Below are 19,718 nucleotides of genomic sequence, written 5' to 3' on the forward strand. Positions count from 1 at the left end.
CTCTTGTCTCTGGGCATGGGTCTCATGGATTACACTAATGGTATGGTATTCTTTATAACTGCAAGATGTTAAGGCATGTTTTTGCTTCGATAAGCACCCAATGTTTTTAGCAAAGCGTTTGTGAACAGAACCTACAAGAAAATAAGGGAAAGTCGAGTCTCCATTACTGAGGATAAGTTATCTGTTTTCTTAAACAGTGCAACCTTTAAATACTAGAGACTGCTGTGGCTGCTCCACGATACCGTCTATTTATTTAGGAGATTGCCTCAGCCAAGCTAAGAAGGTAATTGATCACAGGATAAAATAACAAGACTGCAGTTAAAATACCATGTAAATATAAATAGATTCCAAGGACATTTTGCTGGGCTTAATTGAGGTTTTTCTTTGTCCACCCTTTAAATCAGGTGTAATAATTCAATGTGGGATATTTTGGAGGGAGCTCATTGCATTGGAGGTTTGTTTTGAAAACATTCCTGTAGGCTTAGAATGGATTACATTACATAGAAATCTAGTTTGTGATAAATGAAACCAGAAACAGGTTCAGCCATAGCTTATTCTACGTGTATGGGACAGTTACTCTAGGGATGCTAACATGTAGGATCACCCCTTTTTCTTGAACTCCACCACATGCCTATTTTATGCATTGTATTTAGCTGTGTTGCCTCTGTTACCCCTTGTAAGAAGAGAATTCATTCAAATAGAATATCAGTTGCTGTTGCTGCTGATTATTTGCAGTTGAGCTAACTGTTTTAAGATTACAAAACAGGCTAACAGGATCTCAAACTGACACCATTCAAATGTTTAATGAAATTGAATTAGGTTAGAAGCACTTTCTTCAGTACACTGCTATTAGTATTCTAGGGATGCTAACATGTAGGGTCACCTTTTTTTCTTGAATTCCACCACATGTCTATTTTATGCATTGTATTTAGCTGTGTTGCCTCTGTTACCCCTTGTAAGAAGAGAATTCATTCAAATAGAATATCAATTTACATTTTTACTGGCAAGAACCATATACCCTTAATGCTGCTGTCAGTGGTGTTGTGAAAAGTGACACCTTTACATTATTCTAAAGCTTTAAAAAAAAGTTTTAAAAATGGATAAACATCAAAGGGGTCATGTGACCTATTGTCTTTTTTTTTATAGTTTTTTTAATTATTTGCCTCCTTCTTCTAACTCTGTTCCGCTTTCAAATGGGGGTCACTGACCCTATCTAATAACCAATGCTCTGTAAGGCTAAACATTTAGAGTTATTGCTACTTTTTATTACTTATCTTCCTATTCAGGCCATCTCCTATTCATATACCATATCAATTTCAATGCATGATAGCTTGGGTAATTTGGATTGGTAACCAGATTGTAGCAATTGCAAACTGGAGAGCTTCTGAATAAAAAGCTACATATCTCTAAACCCACGAATAATAATACATGAAAAACAATTGCAAATTGTCTCTGTATCATACTAAAAGTTAATTTAGATTAAGCAGGGTGTTACCCCCATCAATGCCAACATGTACCAACAAGTGGATGCAGTCCAGTTGGTTGCATTCCAAGTTGCAGATTTATTTAGAGGTTGCACAGCTGTAAAGAATGATCATGTTAGACATTTGGGGGATTATAAAGCAATTGCCAAGTTCAAAGGCACTGAAATGTACTCAATCACCAAGTTTTTTTTATCCAAAATCTAGCAATTTACCCAGAATTCCACCATCACATGAGATACCTACAATATAATGGGGCAGATTTATCAAGGGTCGAATTTGAAAAACTTTGAAATTTGAATTCAAAAAGACCAACCAAAATTAAATCAAAGGTTTTTTATGGCCGAATAGGTTGGTTTTCGATGAAGTAGGTCCGTTTTCGATCAAATTCGAATTGTATGAATCAAAGTAATAGGCCATTCGATCAAATTAGATTCAAAGTTTTTCCAAAAAAATGTACATTTTTCAAAGTCCACCAATTGACTCCAAACAAGTTCTAGGAGGTGGATAGATGGCGAATGGTCAAAGTCGAATTTTTAAAGAGACAGAACATGATACATTTCTAAATTGGTATTTTTGATTTTTTTTTCAAATTCAAATTGAATTTTGATTTATTCCCTAGTCGAATTACACAAAATTATCTTGAAATTTTAATTTTTTAAATTCTAATTTTCCACAATAATTTACCATTACCATTTGATGCAAATCAGTTGCCTGCATAGGTACAACACAAATAGATACTCATTATCAAATTAATTTCAGGTCATACATGTCTCCACACCAACTGTACTTTGCAGTTTGCACACATTTTATGCAATTAAGGCTACAGCGTGACATTGGCACAAGGCATAGGTTGCAATAAGAATGGATAGGCTATTGTCATATGCGATATTTTTGTAAATTAGCCCCGTCAAGGTCCTTGTACACAAATTGTTTGTTAATCTTGTCAGATTATGACAGCCCATAGATTAACAAAAGATCTCTTTATTTGGCCATGTGGGCAATGACTGGTTAATTATCAGCCAATAATCATGTGTCCAGAGCTATTTAAACCACTTCTACTTGCCAAAAATAGGAAAAGACCACAGGTGGTCCAAAGAATTTTAATCTCCACTACTAATAGCAGTGTACTGAAGAAAGTCCTAATTCAATTCCATCAGCAGCAACGGCAACCTACATGAGAGGCAACATTCTTATAATTACAATATTATTATAAAAATGCAATCCTTTCTGCATATTTGATTTTTGATATGTGTGGTTTGCATTATTTAACAGCAATGCTTAATGAATAACTACATGGTTAAAATGTAGAGTTGTAAGGACTCCAACTACATGCAAATGTATGAACTGAAACCTTGACCATGCTGTGCATTATTTGTATTCTTATTGTACTTTCTCCAGACAAGACAAGTAGGTTTCTCCAAACTGTGGCTATCCTGTTGGTGCTGAGTTACAACTTCCATCATCCCTTGAAAATATGTTCTTCCTGTTCCTTATCATAATGTTTTATTTTTATAGCTGGAGATTGGTAATACTAATGACGGTTCCCCTGAGACGTTTCTCCAAAGGCCCTGTTCCCAGATTCTCTGTGGCATGTTTGATGAATATTTTTCTATTCTTCTTGTAATCAGCGTAGCATGAACCCTTGCCCTGCAACAATGTCTCAGGCTACTGTGCAACTTCCTCAGCAAATTTTTTTTTTATGGTAGCTACTTTCACTGCCATGCTCCCCCTACAACATCTTGCAAGGAAACATTTGGCTGTTGGAAAGCTTTCCTGTTCCTCTGTGGACGGCAGCCACCAGAATCTATACAATGCATCAGGAAATGGGCTGTCTGCAAGGCAAGCGTCTCTGTGTGGAGTTATCTCCCATGGGTTTTGTTCTGTTGAACAAGATTGACATGTACTTGCTTTCCTCTGTTGCTGTGACCTGCTCAATAATGGGATTTGGAAGTTCCGTTAATCTTCCCTATTGAATCTCAAGCCAGAATAAAGTCCCTAGTTAAAACAGCACACTAATGCTAAATAAAATGCTTATGGTAATGTAATTGAATATAAAAAAAGCAATTAGCAATTTCTTTTGTTCTGTTTAGTCTTTAGATAAATCTAACTTTCACAAATCTCTAAGAATAAGAGAAAAGGGTATGGCAGAATCTCTCTCACATATATATATATGTGCTTGATGTTTTATTGATTTGTTCATTTAGTGGCTATAGGGGTAATTTGGACCGGACAGAAGTGGTGACTGTACTCAGCACATCATAGCAAAACAAAATCTGGCATCATAGGTGGGCACAGGCCAACCCCGTCCTTACCACCTGGGATATGACCAATGGTAAGTACAAGGCCCTGTTGCGGTCTGAATCTGCAGGCTGATTGATGTGCAAGTAATGGGAGGGGTTGGAACACCTATGTACTTGCCCCACCTGCATCTGTATTCATGGTGGCGGTTACAGATTGCTGTGTTCTGTGATGACCTGGGAGACAGGGTGAAATGTGAAAAAAATGGCAGATGTTTCACTATGCACTCTGTCTTCAACTTCTTAATTAACCCTGTGTTAGTGATGGAAGAACCTGCCCCTTAAACGGAGGAAAAATTTGCAAAATGGAGAAAAATAATTTTTCGATTTAATTTTTCGACAGGCAAATGTTTGCTGCAGTTTTGCAAATGTATTAGTGGGCGGCGAAGTGCTTAAATTCACCATAAATCCATGTCTGGTGAATTTGTTTGCCCATCACTACCCTGTATGTAAGTGATACAAAAGTTCTAGTTATCCAGTAGTTTGGGGTCTAGATAAAGATATTTTAATTCAGAGAGAGCAATACACTGTATGAGTGATGTGATATGTATAATTGACTAATATTTTCCTCTCAGGGAGCTTTAAAATGCCCCTGCATGCCTAGCTGCTTCCCTCCCTGGGTACCCACTATTTGACTGAACATGAAGTGATACTCTCTCTGCTTATTCACTTATTTTTAACATTGGAGTATCATTGCTCTTTGTTGGGGACCCTCAAACGACCATCAGCTTTCAGGTGAAATTATAGAATCATATTTGAGGACTGAAAATGTTCTCAGCCAAAGACCCCTATGGTGCATAAAAAAATCATAGGAAGCTGCAATGAAGTGGTATACAGCAATGTTACTTTATCTCAATAGAAGAACTTCTATTCAATTTACTATAAACCTTTAAAAATGATCATTTCACATGTCCTAGTAATAGCTATTTGTTTGAACAGTTTCCAATATAGAGCCCGTGTGTTAATTACTAAAGAATTGGTTCCCAAATTTATAGAGTGAACAAAAGATAACATTTTTGTGATGTTTAATAAAGTTTGAAGTGACAATTGCTGTTACACATAATGTATAATTATAAGGCATATCTTAGCTTTAGTTGGGGATTGTATCCTCTCGCCTACATATCTGATTAAATGGAGGTCTGCATGACTTCTTTAGTAGGAGCAAACAATGACAGCTTTATAAGTTTTGATTATTCTGCGGCTATACCTGGGGTGCATGCCCATAACAGCATGGTATGAGTACACTAAGAATCTCCTTTAGTAATCTAATTTTAACAATTGTGTTGCACCACTACATACTCCTGAGGCTCTGCCATTTCATCGCCTTTATTTCCTATTTTCATTTGTGTATACAGATGCAGCCACTTTGGTTTGTCTGTTTGACACAGAATAACTAAACACAGATATCCCATTTATCTCATTTAACACAGAAAACTGCATCACAACATCCCATCTAATTAAAGCATTCACCATTGTGAACAATGGTGCTTTGGTATGCTAATGAAAAGGTTAAATGCATTAAATGAGTTAAGATGACTTTAGATAGCACAGTTTATTCAATTAACCCTGAGTCATGACGCATTTAACTCACAAATCAAAGTGGCTTCATCTGTATGTAAGAAGTCTGTGTTTACTGCTACCACACCAGCACTCTTCATAGCACTGACTGACTGAAGCACAAGTCTGCACATACTTTTTTAAATTCAGCATCAAAGGTGAGATACAATTTTGAGGGACTACTGACTACTTATGCACATCTTTAGTGTAAACATGCTTCATTTTATAGTGAAACTATGATACTTTATTTGCAGCCATGTCAATTACTCACGCTAATAATCTTTTGCAGCTTGTCCATTTGCTTGAAATCCTCTTAATGCACTTATATATGCAAAATTGCCAGAGCAAATCACTCATTTCTATTGTTGATACCCATTATGGCCATTTAGAAATAACTATTCCAAGCAGTTTCATTAATTAGTCACTAAGTGTGAGATAGATTTTCTTGGCAACCTGTGTAAATACATGAAAATACCTTTTATTTAATCTGGTTTATTTTTTGTTCATTCCCCGCTGGCATTAGGCATTTGTGCGAGGAGCAGGGAAATGATAAATGGAGCCCATAATTGGGGCGATAATGAAGAAATGCTAGCTTGCAGGTTAAGGTTTCTATTTTTACCCCCCCCCCACACACACACACACATTGGGGATTATTTCCTAAACCTCAAATTTATCTGGTCGAGTTTTTTGAGGAAAACTTTTTTTTATAGAAAAAAAATTTTTTTTTCAAGATTTACACCAATGCTGCAAAAATCTAGAATCCGAAAATCTGCCACAATCCAAAAAAATTGGGGTTTTCGGGCCACGACCTGAAAAAAATTGGGGGAAAAAAATCAAAAAAACATTTGACGATTTGGGTTTTCAAGTTTATCAATTAATAAGTAAGGTCAAATCAGTGATGGGAATTTGGTCGTGATTTTTTAAATAAAATTAGATACATTCGGGGTTTACCATGGGTAATAACTGAACTACAAATTACACTGATTTACTATAAATGTTTTGACTTTTGTTTTATGAGAACAAATCATAAACTTCCCCCACCAGAGGAGAAGAAGAGACTTAAAAAATGCAAAACATGGTTTCATTGTTTTCATCATAATTTATTAATGTTTTTGTAAATGGCACATGCAGTTTATTCTACATGGAATTCATTGCATAGAAAACTTTGCAAGAAGATCCATACTAAACAAAAAAGTAAAGTAATATTGGACCTCACATACTGTAAGTCCTGCCAAGTACTGAATCCTTTCTCAGCATTAATTTAAAAAAAAATGGTATGATAATAGTTACATAGTTAAATTGGCTTGAAAAAAGACAAAGTCCATCAAGTTCAACCCCTCCAAATGAAAACCCAGCATCCATACACACACCCCTCCATACTTAAATATAAATTCTATATACCCATACCTATACTAACTATAGAGTTGAGTATCACAATAGCCTTTGATATTATGTCTGTCCATAAAATCATCCAAGCCATTCTTAAAGGCATTAACTGAATCAGCCATCACAACATCACCCGGCAGTGCATTCCACAACCTCACTGTCCTGACTGTGAAGAACCCCCTACGTTGCTTCAAATGAAAGTTCTTTTCTTCTAGTCTAAAGAGGTGGCCTCTGGTACGGTGATCCACTTTATGGGTAAAAAGGTCCCCTGCTATTTGTCTATAATGTCCTCTAATGTACTTGTAAAGTGTAATCATGTCCCCTCGCAAGCGCCTTTTTTTCCAGAGAAAACAACCCCAACCTTGACAGTCTACCCTCATAATTTAAGTCTTCCATCCCACTAACAAGTTTAGTTGCATGTCTCTGCACTCTCTCCAGCTCATTTATATCCCTCTTAAGGACTGGAGTCCAAAACTGCACTGCATACTCCAGATGAGGCCTTACCAGGGACCTATAAACAGGCATAATTATGTTTTCATCCCTTCAGTTAATGCCCTTTTTTATGCAAGACAGAACTTTATTTGCTTTAAGTAGCCACAGAATTAGACAATTTACAAAGACCCCTAGATCCTTCTCATTTAAGGAAACTCCCAACACACTGTCATTTAGAGTATAACTTGCTTTTATATTATTTTTGCCAAAGTGCATAACCTTGCATTTATCAACATTGAACCTCATTTTCCAGTTTGCTGCCCAGTTTCCCAACTTAGACAAATCACTCTGCAAAGTGGCAGCATCCTGCATTGGACCTATAGTTCTGCACAATTTAGTATCATCTGCAAAAATAGAAACAGTATTTTCAATGCCCACCTCCAGGTCATTAATAAACAAGTTGAAAACCAAGAGACCTTGTAAAGAGCCCTATGAAACTCCACTAACAACACTGGTCCAATTAGAAAATGTTCTATTTACCACCACTCTTTGTAGTCTATCTTTTAGCCAGTTCTCTATCCTGGTACAAATACTATGTTCCAGGCCAAATTCCTTAATTTAACCAGTAACATTTTGTGTGGCACTGTATCAAATGTTTTGGGAAAGTCTAAGTAAATCACATCCACTGCCATCCCAGAATTGAGGTCCCTGCTTACCTTCTCATAAAAAGAAATTAAGTTAGTCTGGCAAGATCTATTATGTATAAAACCATGCTGCACACACTCATAGTATTATGGTTTGCTATAAAGTTCAGTATCTTATCCTTTATTAACCCTTCGAAAAGCTTTCCTACCACTGACGTCAGACTAACTGGCCTATAGTTTTGAGGTTGAGAACGGGATTCTTTTTTGAATAGAGGCACCACATTAGCAATTCGCCAGTCTCTCAGCATTATGCCAGATCTCAATGAATCCTGAATTAAGTAAAGAGTTGTGGCAATCACAGAGCTAAGCTCGGTAAGTACTGGCATCTCCTGAGAATAAAGTCAATGTCACTCTCTATTGTTAATATTACTTTTTATATGGCCACCAAGGTGACAGCAAAGCCACCTGGCTGTTTTGTGTACCAAGCCATTTGCTGATGAATTCAAACCAGTGGCCAGCAAACAAAATTGCAGCAAAGTGCCAATTTGCCAATGTGTATATTGATATCAACTAAAAAGGGGCAGCTTTTCAAGGGTCAAATTGAAAATTCTAATTTTTAAATTCAAATTTTGAGTTAATTTTAATGTAATTCGACTACGGAATAGTCCAAATTTGATTTGAGTTTGAAAAAAATCTAAATTCGAATTTTGAAATGTATCATGTACTGTCCCTTTAAAGTGGACCTGTCACCCAGACACAAAAATCTGTATAATAAAAGTCCTTTTCAAATTAAACATGAAATCCAATTTCTATTTTTTATTAAAGCATTCATAGCTGTTGTAAGCTCATTTAAAAATCTCAGCTGTCAATCAAATATTGTCTGCCACTCCTCTATGCCAGTGGCATAGAGGCGGGGCAGACAATTACTTTCACTTTTCATTAAGCACTTCCTAGATGTCACTGCTCTCCACATATTCCCCTGTTCTCTTTACCCATTTAATTGTGTAGCCAGGGCATGGGGATGGACATCTGGTCCCCCATTCTCGTGCACGAACAAGATTCTGAGATGATACAAGACTTGCCTTAATAACAGTGTCCACAAAATGGCTGCTGCCTGCTTGCTATCATTTTGAAATCCCAGACTGAAGGAAGCAAGATTCAAATAATTTATATAGTGTAATTAAAGTTCATTTTGCTTGACTAATGTGATAAAATAGGATTTTGAATAATTTTTTTGGGTGACGGGTCCCCTTTAAGAATTCAAATTAGACTATTTGTCATCTAAAACCTGCCAAATTAGTGTTTTAACCTATGTTGGAGCTCCTACAATCATTTAGTGGACTTTAGATAAAAATACTTTTTTTTCTGGTGAAAAAACTTGAATTGAATTTGCGGTCGATCCTATTGACCCGAATTTAAAAAATTAGCTTTTTTAAATACATTTTGATTGGTCATTTTTTTTGGAATTTCCAGTTTATAGGAGTTTTTATAAACTGTAAATTGGACCCTTGATAAATATGCCCCAAAATGTGTGACAAAAGCAGTGGAGTCCATTGACTCCAATGTATTTTATCCAAAAAATAGTTACAATAAAACACCCATAGACTTCACTACATTTTGCACAAAAAATTACCTATCTATATACTGTATATAGACATATTTATGGAATGTCTATTGACATAGCAATCCTGTCTGCTGGTTGTGGACTTGGCGCAACTACAGGTATGGGATCAAATTTTCCGAAACCCATTATCCAGAAAGTTCTGAATTACAGGAAGCCCATCTCCCATTTTAATCATATAATTTACAGTTTTAAAAATTATTTCTCTGTAATAATAAAACAGTACCTTGTACTAAATCCAATCAATCCTTATTGGAGGCAGAACAATCCCATCTGGCTTAATTAATGTTCTTGTTCAAATGATTTTTTAGTAGGCTTAAGATATGGAGATCCCAATTACAGATATACCCCTTATCAATAATACCCCAGGTTCCTGGCCATTCTGAATAACAATCAATTGCTTCCTAGATCTAATCCTAAATAGTCTTATTTTTAACCTAGCCCAACCCCTTCCATTGCTTATGGGCTTATGGTCTGAGAATCTAGTGAAGCACAGTTTAGAAAATATTTTATTTACTAGAAGAAATAATTTATAATGGTCAATGTCCAGACATCAACCCCCCTGTTACAGTGGGGAGGGAATCATAGATAATTATGAACATAGAAATGTCCTGAAACACAGATCTATGAATGATTAAGTATAATGTATACAAAACTACAAAAACATAGAAAAACATGCTTAAATTAAATAAAACTACTAAGATAAAACTACTTAAAAAGTTATAAACAAGTTCACTGATATCAGCAGGTTTTGTGCCTTTGCCACTTTCCAAGTGATATCAGATGGCACTGGTAATCAGTTGAATTTCCTCGCAAGGCGTACACTAATTCTCATGCTAGATACTGACATAGGATCCTTGTTCTTACAAAGCAAGGAAAGTGCAGAACACACAATTCCCACAGCTGATGACACAAAGGAGGTCAACTTGCTCAGAATATTTATAGCAGTGTTGATTATGAATATTGAATAACGCTGAGGATGTTAATTAAGTCTCCCACACTGCAGTAAGGATTTAATTTTCTGTGTTCTATCCTTATTTTGCCTATCAGATAGGACTATACTTTCTCTATTTATTTTCTTTTATTTGACTTTTGCTGGCAACAAATAAAATAGACCTTGAAAAGAAATAGACGGCACTCCGAATGTACTGGAATGTACTTTTATTCCAGGTTAAAACAAGGATCCAACGCCCTACGCGTTTCGGGAATCACTCCCTTAATCATAAGGGACGCTGCAGACAGAGCACCCGACTGAAGCAGCAAAAGGGAGTGTAAACTGGAGCGGTCCCCCTTGATCGAGTTAGCAACAAATAAAATATACACAAAACATATTGGGAACTGTGCTCATTGACAAATTTAAAATGATGTTTCATAAAATGCCCAGACTTGCAATCCACAATGTTTTTGTATCCATGTTGCAGTTTTCTTCACCAAAATTCTAACTTAATTGCTGGAATTCGTTTCAAGACAGTTCCAAATATATAGCAGATACAACAGGCAAATGGACCTCTGGGAAAAAGACCTCCTCAAGGCAATTGCTAATTTTAGGGCTCATTTGTTTCCCTTTGCATTGTACTTGCAGTGTTTTAATACAGGTGGTACAACTGATAATTTGGTAAAAGGAGCAAGCTTAGAAGAGCATGTATTAGAATAAGAATAGCATTTTTCAATGGACACAATGTTGAACTACGAAAAATAACAATAAATCTGCAACAATGTTTGCATGTAAAAGTCAAGTCACTTGTTGCCAAACCACTTGTAGCCTTCTGCATAACCTAGTATCACAGTTAAGTAGTTTAAAGATCATAGATTTACTTGAATAACTCAACTTTTTCAAAAAATCTAATTTTTCAAGCCCAATGCAGCAAAAAGACAGAATTCGAAAATCCTCCATCTCAGACCTGCCAAGGTTGTGTATAAGTCAATGGCAGAGGTCCCTATCCTATTTGGAAGTTATTGTGGTCTGTGCTGAGTTTAACCAGAAAATGTGATAATTTCAGGCTTTTCAGTCAAAAACCCCAAAAATCGTACGATTCAGGGAAAAAGACCAAAAAAAATCACTTACGTTTTTTTTGGGGGTTTTTCCCCAAGCCGATTAATTCAAGCTTTTTAAAAAATAAGGTTAAAGTCAAAAGAGGAAAGACTCTACTCCAAATTTTCCTCTGATGGATGAGCTCTTTGGAAGGTCGCTCTCTGATTGCTGAAAAGGCTGATAAATCCTGAGCTACAGCTTCTCTGATCCAAGCCCGTAAATCTGAGGGTGGGACTAAAGGTCCGGCTGCTTCTGTTAGACAGGACTGGCATAGCCTCTTGCCCGAAGTGCAGGTTCAGAGCAGCCCAGGCATTGACTGTTTGTGGCTTCCGGAGTACTGGAAGATTCCTTTTAATAGCAGCAGTTTTCATGGTGCTAGAAAAACCAAAGAAGAATAGATGAGTATAGCCGCCAAGTCTGCCCCGAGTTTACACAGCCTGTGTACTCGAATGGACTGTAACCTCACATGGGGGGGACTAGACTTCTGGAGGGTGCAGCTTGGACCTGGCCAGGAAGGGGACCTGCAGAAAAGAAAAACAGCTTATTGTCACCCTGAGGCACTGGAGCCCCTTCCAGTTACTACAAATTTACAGGTGCCCTCCAGAGTCCGCTAAAAAACCTACCCAAGAATGCCAAGATAAGAGAGCGTAGGAGTGGAGCAGTCAGTGCAGATGCCAAATTAAAACAAGGCACGCCGCTTACTCGCAACCCAGAAAAAAAAAGGTTTCTGGTCATGACGTTACTGCCCCAGCGAAACCCGCCGAAGCTGCCGCTAACTTCCGCACCCCCGTCTGGATCCCGAAACTAATTTGGTAGGAAGCACACCGCTTGGGAGCTGGATGCCTTATGAGCAGGCCGGGTACCATGGAGCAGGGGAATGCCAAGATGCATGAGGTAATGGTGGTTGAAAACCCTGAGGATCAGGGAAAAAAGGCCCGTTCTGGGATGCCTTTTGGGCAGGTCCCCTGAAAAATAAAAAGTGAGCTCCTGAAAGGAGTGGAGCATAGGAGAACAAAAAAGACGCTGTTGGGAAGTGTAAGTGACAGCTTTATTGATTTGGTGGGAGGTTCTTCTAATGGGCATACAGGAGGGGCTGGGCCCGATGAGTATTGGCATGGAGAGGACAAGGGAAATTATTTTTCCTTAGCACCAATTTGTAGACTAATCCATTACTGCACAGCTTGTTGTTTTCATAGATAACTTTAATAAAAGTGTCATAACTACTGGGGGAGCAGTGGTGCAATTACACCAGGTCCCGCTCCCACTCGGGCCTGCCAGAGATTGGGGCTAGGGATGTAGCGAACGTCGGAAAAAAAGTTTGCGAACATATTCGCGAACTTGCGCAAAAATGCGAGCGGTTCGCGAACGGTTCGCGAACCCCATAGACTTCAATGGGAAGGCGAACTTTAACATCTAGAAAAGACATTTCTGGCCAGAAAAATGATTTTAAAGTTGTTTAAAGGGTGCAACGACCTGGACAGTGGCATGCCAGAGGGGGATCAAGGGCAAAAATGTATCTGAAAAATCTGCCTGTGTGTGCTTGGAAGAGATAGTGTAGGGGGAGAGCTGTTAGTGATTTCAGGGACACCAGTCCCACTCCCCAACACTGCTAGACTAATAGCACTGGGCTCTTATAGTAGTAGTAGTAGTAGTAGTAGTAGTAGTAGTAGTAAAACAACAAAAAAATAAATAAAAGCAGTCCTTACAAGGACTACTGTTATTGCAGCAGTCAGCAGATGAGATCTGAAGCAGGACAGCTGCCCACTGCAGCTACATACAGAGCACTGCAGTAGAAGGTAGATTACTAGCCAGCAAAGCTACCTAAGCTTAAATGTCCCTCAAACCCCTGCAGACTTCTGTCCCTACAATAACAGAGCAGTATCAAAACGATTACTAGCCAGCAAACTTTCAACTGTCCCTGAAATCACTAACAGGCAGCAGCTCTCTCCCTACACTATCTCTTCAGCACACACAGGCAGAGTGAAAAAACGCTGCAGGGCTTCGGTTTTTATAGGGAAGGGGAGTGGTCCAGGGGAGAGCTTCCTGATTGGCTGCCATGTACCTGCTGGTCTGGGGTGAGAGGGCAAAAAAAAGCGCCAACAATGGCGAACCCAAAATGGCGAACGTCGCGCGACGTTCGCGAACTTCCGGCGAGCGCGAACACCCGATGTTCGCGCGAACAAGTTCGCCGGCGAACAGTTCGCGACATCTCTAATTGGGGCATGACGGTAAGTAAACCGTGCGTCTAGAGGAATGGGAAGCCTGGATTCACATCCTGCACCCAGGCTCCAAAGACGTTAGTTATGTTTTGAATGCAATGCATTTGGAATAATAAGTTAAAATAAGAGTGATTATTCTGTTTATGTACATACATTGTGGGGCAAATGTTTTCTGCCTTAACGGGGTTGTTCCCCTTGAAACACTTTTTTCAGTTCAGTTGGTTTCAGATTTTTCACTAGAAATAAAGACCTTTTCCAATTACTTTCTCTTTTCTATTTTTGATTGTATTTCTAATATTGAGTTTCATTTTTCACCTTCTTGTGTCTTTCTAAAGCAGCTTTGGGAGGGGGGGGGCAGTTAAGCTGTAAATCGTTCTAAATTGATGCATTTAGTTAATACAGCCCCGCTGAGTCCCTCATTTTAATTAAAGGCAACTGTTATAATTAATACAATAGTTTCTGCTGAGAAATCTATCAACTCATGTAGCAAATTGTAACAGTTCAGAACCTACCCCTGGATTACTGAGCTGCCAGACAATTCAAATCATGCAACTTTTTCGAATTGTCGCTCGAAAACTTTGACTTTTTTGGATTTTTGAACAAAAACCAGCGTCAAACAGCCTAAAACCTTTGAACATCATGAAGGCAAAAAAATCTTCTTTGTGAAGGCAAAAAACATCTTCCAATTTTAAAAGGGACATCTGCATTGATTATTACATGACTTCATCAGGTTTTAGCTGGATTATTTTTGGATTTGGATTTTTAGCAGCTTTCGAAAAATTTTAGTTAGAATTTGGATTTTTTTCCCTTAAAAACTAGTCCCAACATTTTTGAGGCTTAATAAATAGACCCCTAAAAGTTAAACTTTTTTTAACTTTTAAAGATGGAAGGGAATTGAGAAAGTGTTTAGTCAGTGTTTATGGTGAACAATTCTTTCTGCTTTCTCAGACATCTGTTTAATTAAAGGTACAGCATTGCCCTTTACAACATTAATTCAATGAATAGGGCCTGTGTTGAACAAACTTTTTGCCAATTGTTTTAATTAAGTAATCTGTATTTTTTGTTATTTCTTGCTTTTAACTGGTAAAAATGTGTAATTGAAAGTAAAGTCACATTCTACTTCCTGCTTGTACAAGCGGAATCCAAACAAATGAGTAGTCTACTGAGGACTGTGCTAATGGAATAAACCATAGGGTCTTTTATGTAAGCATTGAATAAAGGGGGGGGGAATTGAAACAATTTTTATTTGACCTACACATGCCAGAAAATTACATCACTCCATCAAGTACACATGTAGCGTAAAAGTAAACATTTATAAACCAGATCATTACAATTGATGAAATACTGAGATCAATTTACAAGATAATGTATTATTGATGATCCTCATTATTTTCTTAGTAACTCTTCCCTATTCACAGCGCCCTAACGCTAAATCTTACTGCTACCAGATGTTTTCAGTAATGGTATAGGGTTTACTACTTTGTGCTCACTATATCTACAAGGAATCCAGTGTTGCAGTGAGATTACAGAGTTGGATACATTTTACTTTTAGTTCTGGATATATACCCACCACCTCAAGTGGCAGAGCCAATTAGGTTACCAGGGGCAGCTGTTCCTTGTATCTTTAAGAGCTGATTTCCTGTTTTTAAACAGGAAATTTGGTTCTTCTTGTGCAAGAGGCGCAATTGCACTAGAGATGCACCCCCTCGAATCCCCTCTGGTGCAGGAAAGGTAAACACTGTGTGCAGGGGGGTGGCATTGAAGGAGCCGCCTCATGCAGAAAAGCCCCTTTCGGCAATTGTTTTTGCCTGATACAGTTTCGCGGCAAAACATACTTTTTCACCAGTGGTAAACATTTTCAAAGATCTGCACTAGACTTTTCCTATGCCTTTTGGTTTGACAGATTTAATGGAGGAAGGAACATGAGAAAAAATAGTAATGATGGTATTAGCATTTTGCCATTCAAGAACATTATAAGTATTTTTCAATGCATTTATTTTTACCCAAAGGGTTTTCTTTTTTTTGCAGCAGCAGCAGAAAAAAAAAGAAAACAAGAAATACCTCCTCCCCCATTGACATATTTGATATAGAGAAATTCTAATACATTTGCCAAAATTAATTTTGCAATTTTTTGGCAGTTTCACACTTTTTTTCTGAGCCATCTTCATAAAGATTATGGATTAAAAGAAAAGGTGTGAATTCAATTCAAATTCAAAGACATGATGTGCAAACTTTAACAGAGAGGACAAGTTTTTTTCAAGAGGGGTATGAATAAAAAGGTGGTGGTATACAGTATTTGCCAGTGGATAATAGAGCACATTAAAAGCTGAAATAGGGAATCAGCATAGACATGATGAATCAAGGTTACATTTTTAAAGGACTTACGTTTGAGATGTGACTGAGAAAAGTGAATTATGTCCTTATCTGGGGTTTAAGCAGCAAGAAAAGATTGATAAAATCAATATCCTAAATAAGAGGATAGAAGAAAAGATGTTTGGATAATTATGACTTGTTTACATGAGAAATAAAAATCTCAAGCAGTGTGTAAAATGCCATTTTTGAAAATGTGTAGTGCTGCTCGCAATGTAAAATCCTTCACTGTTGAATATTTCATCACTCATTATTGCTACTCAAAGGTTAGTGTTAACACCTTCTCTGGAGCTTTGTTAAATAATTTTTTGCAATAACTGCATTGTGATTGGGAAATTTTATTACATACACTATGCATGCTCGCAAAAGCCATTTTTTTCGCAAACATTGCAAGGGAGTTGTTGAGGTCTGAAATTAGACAAAAAGAATGCAAACAACATAGGGTACTTTGTGAGCTTATGTTGCACTAATGAAAACATATGACATGGGGAATCCTCAATTGACCCATCACTTTCAGCCATCCCCCCCACCTCCTTTCTCCCTCTTCTAAAATGTCCTGTGCAGTACTCTGGTAAGGTCCTATCTCTGCTATGACACAACTTAAATACATCATATATCCACTGTTTGATCCAGAGGAAGACAATAAATCCAGCCTAAAGTCAGTGCCAATTATGCCTCAAGAGGGAAAAAATTCCATCCTTACCCCAGTTGCGATCGGAAACATTCCCTATATAAAGCATTTAAGATGCATTTAACATGAATAATACCATGCAGACTCTCACATTTATACTGTATAACAGTACTGAAACTACAATATAACAGTGCATTCACATTTGGTTGGTAATAAATAATATGATAATATAAAAAAGAAAAACTGACATTTCACAAAATATGCAAAAAAGGAGAGAGGGCGGGTGCGTGATATTATTCTACCTGCTCAGAAGATAAGGAAGTGAACTGCTTCTTCCCTTGTATTTTGAAAATATTTTATTTGATTTTCATGTTAACTTCTTCCCTTGACATCACATCTCTCTATTTCTCCACCCCAGCCCAACTTTCCCCTACTTAACTCATTCCTTCTCACCCATCACAGCTGCATCTGATCCTGCCAATCTTTAAATATAAACCAGTGTAATTTGGCTGCTGGTCATTCAGATCCCTTGTCATGCAGCCTCTGTGTTTATAGCTCCAGGGCTTTTTTTTACATTCCCCCATAAATATAGAGAAAACTGGAATTTATAACAAGGCTTACATGACATCTGCATTATAACACCCATAATAAATTGATGAATAATTTTTATAATTTTATCATTTTAATGCTGGCTAAAGTCATCTTTGTAAACTTTTAATATGGAGCAATCACACACAGTAAAACAGCAATTAACTTTTCTTGAATCAACATGACATACAGTATAATGAGTCTATTTCTATGTGGCCTCATCAGTAAATGAAGTTCATTGACTTAAAGATAAGAGCTTCCTGCACCAATGCATAAATTCAAGGATAAAAACGTCTTTTCCTGTTAATACCAATACTTCTGCCTTATCTTAGGTTTGTGTATCGATTAGACACGGAGGGTAAAATAGTGATTAGAACCTCCATCAGCTTTCTTAGTCTGCACACAGATATGCAGCAGAAGAGAGGATTTCTAGAAAAATCTGGTCTGGTTCTTAAAAGCCAGTAAGAAAGGTAGTTTACAGTTATAACTAAATTATAAGGGGGTCATTTACGAAAATCCAAATTTATCTCAGATTTTATTAAAAAAAAAACCACGACCAAACTCCCATGTCCCATATATGAGCTAATTTCTTAATTAAAAAAAAAACTGGAATTAATCTGATCTGGAAAAAACCTGATAAAATCATATGTATGCATGTCCCTTACTTTCTTTTCAATAAACTTATGGTATGAGTACGCTTTTAGGTATGAAACCTGTGCTTGTACAGGTATGGGACCTGTTATTCAAAAAGCTCTAGACCTGGTGTGTTCTGGATATGGAGTCTTTCTGTAATTTGGATCTCCATTCCTTAAGTCTACTAAAAAATAATTTAAGCATTAAATAGACCCAATAGGCTGGTTTTGCTTCCAATAAGGATTTATTATATCTTAGTTCGGATCCAGTACAAGGTACCCTTTCATTACAACAGAGAAAAGGGAAATCTTTTTTAAATATTTCAATTATTTGATTATAATGTAGTGTTTCCATATAAAGGGTTTCTGGATAAGGGATCTTATACGTACTGCTTAAAGCTTTATTATGTTCCCAAGGAGCACTCTTAATATTCAAACTATCCACTCCTGCACTTGGCCTACCCATACAAAATGAGCCTTAATGTACATACACATTTGGGATCTAGTATCCGGAAACCTGTTATCCAGAAAACTCCAAATTATGGGAAGGGCAGCTCCCATAGACTCCATTTTAATCAAATAACATTTTTTGAAATGTAATTCCTTTTCTCTCTAGTAAGACTGTGCCTTATACTGGATCTTGACTGAGATATAATGAATCCTTATTGGAGGCAAAAGTATTCTATTGGGTTTATTAACTGTATAAATTATTGTTTAGTAGACAAAGTGCAGAAAAATTCCTTACCCAAAAACTCCAGATTCTGAGCATTATGGATAAAAGATACTATACCTGTACTACCATTATGGTGAAGTTTCATACCTGAATGAAAACAGAATCAGGCCACAGGTTCCCAACCTTTTATACCACTGAGCCACATTCAAATTGAAAAAGTGTTGAGGAGAAACAAAAGCATGAAAATCTGGCAGCCGCTATGTGGACAGGCAGACTACAGAAGCTCTGTTTGACAGGATACCTGTTTTTCAGTGGCTGGATTTTAATCTAGAATAGCAGGTAAAATGTGGAAGTTATTGGAATTTACCTCCAACTGGAAAACACTATAGTGCAACTATAACTCTCAACAACTTCTTCAGTGTGGCAGCACAGATCCAAGCAGACCCAGACAGGAGAGGGATTGAATCACAGCCCAATGTATATAGTTACTGCCAGTGTATTCATTAGCAGCAGTTAGTGTAACAGCATTGAAAGTACAAAAAGGAAGAGACATTAGTCAGATGGGCCAGATTATACAAGTGCATGGAAGCAGGGATTTAGCCGAGAGCAGAAATCAGGAGACAGAGCCGGATAATACACGGAGGAACATAATCAAAAGGATTACGATTAGACAAATTCAGGCCAAATTTATCAACACACAAACTGAATTACTACTTCAAGCAAAATTGCAGGAACACCCTTTCTCTAACCTACAAAACCTGTTTGCAATGAGCTGGCAGGGGCAGGATCTATAAAAAGACTCCTTCCACAGCTGATTGGAGGAAACCAGCAGGTAGGTTAACCCCTATCCTTGCTGAAACTGAATCTTGACATTCAGATTTAAGGGGCAGATTTACAATGTCCGTATTGCACCCATCACAACACTTCACCAGGAACAAACAAGCTCAGACGTCACCAATTCACTAATATGCAGTTTCGTCCTGGGCGGCAAACGCTGGCGACTTTTCGCTAACGGTACTTCGGCAGTGCGAGCATTTCATAACGAAGATACGTTAGCGTTCATTTGTGCCTAGTGATCTTGTGCTTAGGTCAATTTGCATATGGCAGGAAATTTAAAGTTGTATGGACGTCTTTATGTTAAATGTTGGTGCA

Source organism: Xenopus laevis, chromosome 8L (assembly GCF_017654675.1).
Source record: "Xenopus laevis strain J_2021 chromosome 8L, Xenopus_laevis_v10.1, whole genome shotgun sequence".
Taxonomy (NCBI): Eukaryota; Metazoa; Chordata; class Amphibia; order Anura; family Pipidae; genus Xenopus; species Xenopus laevis.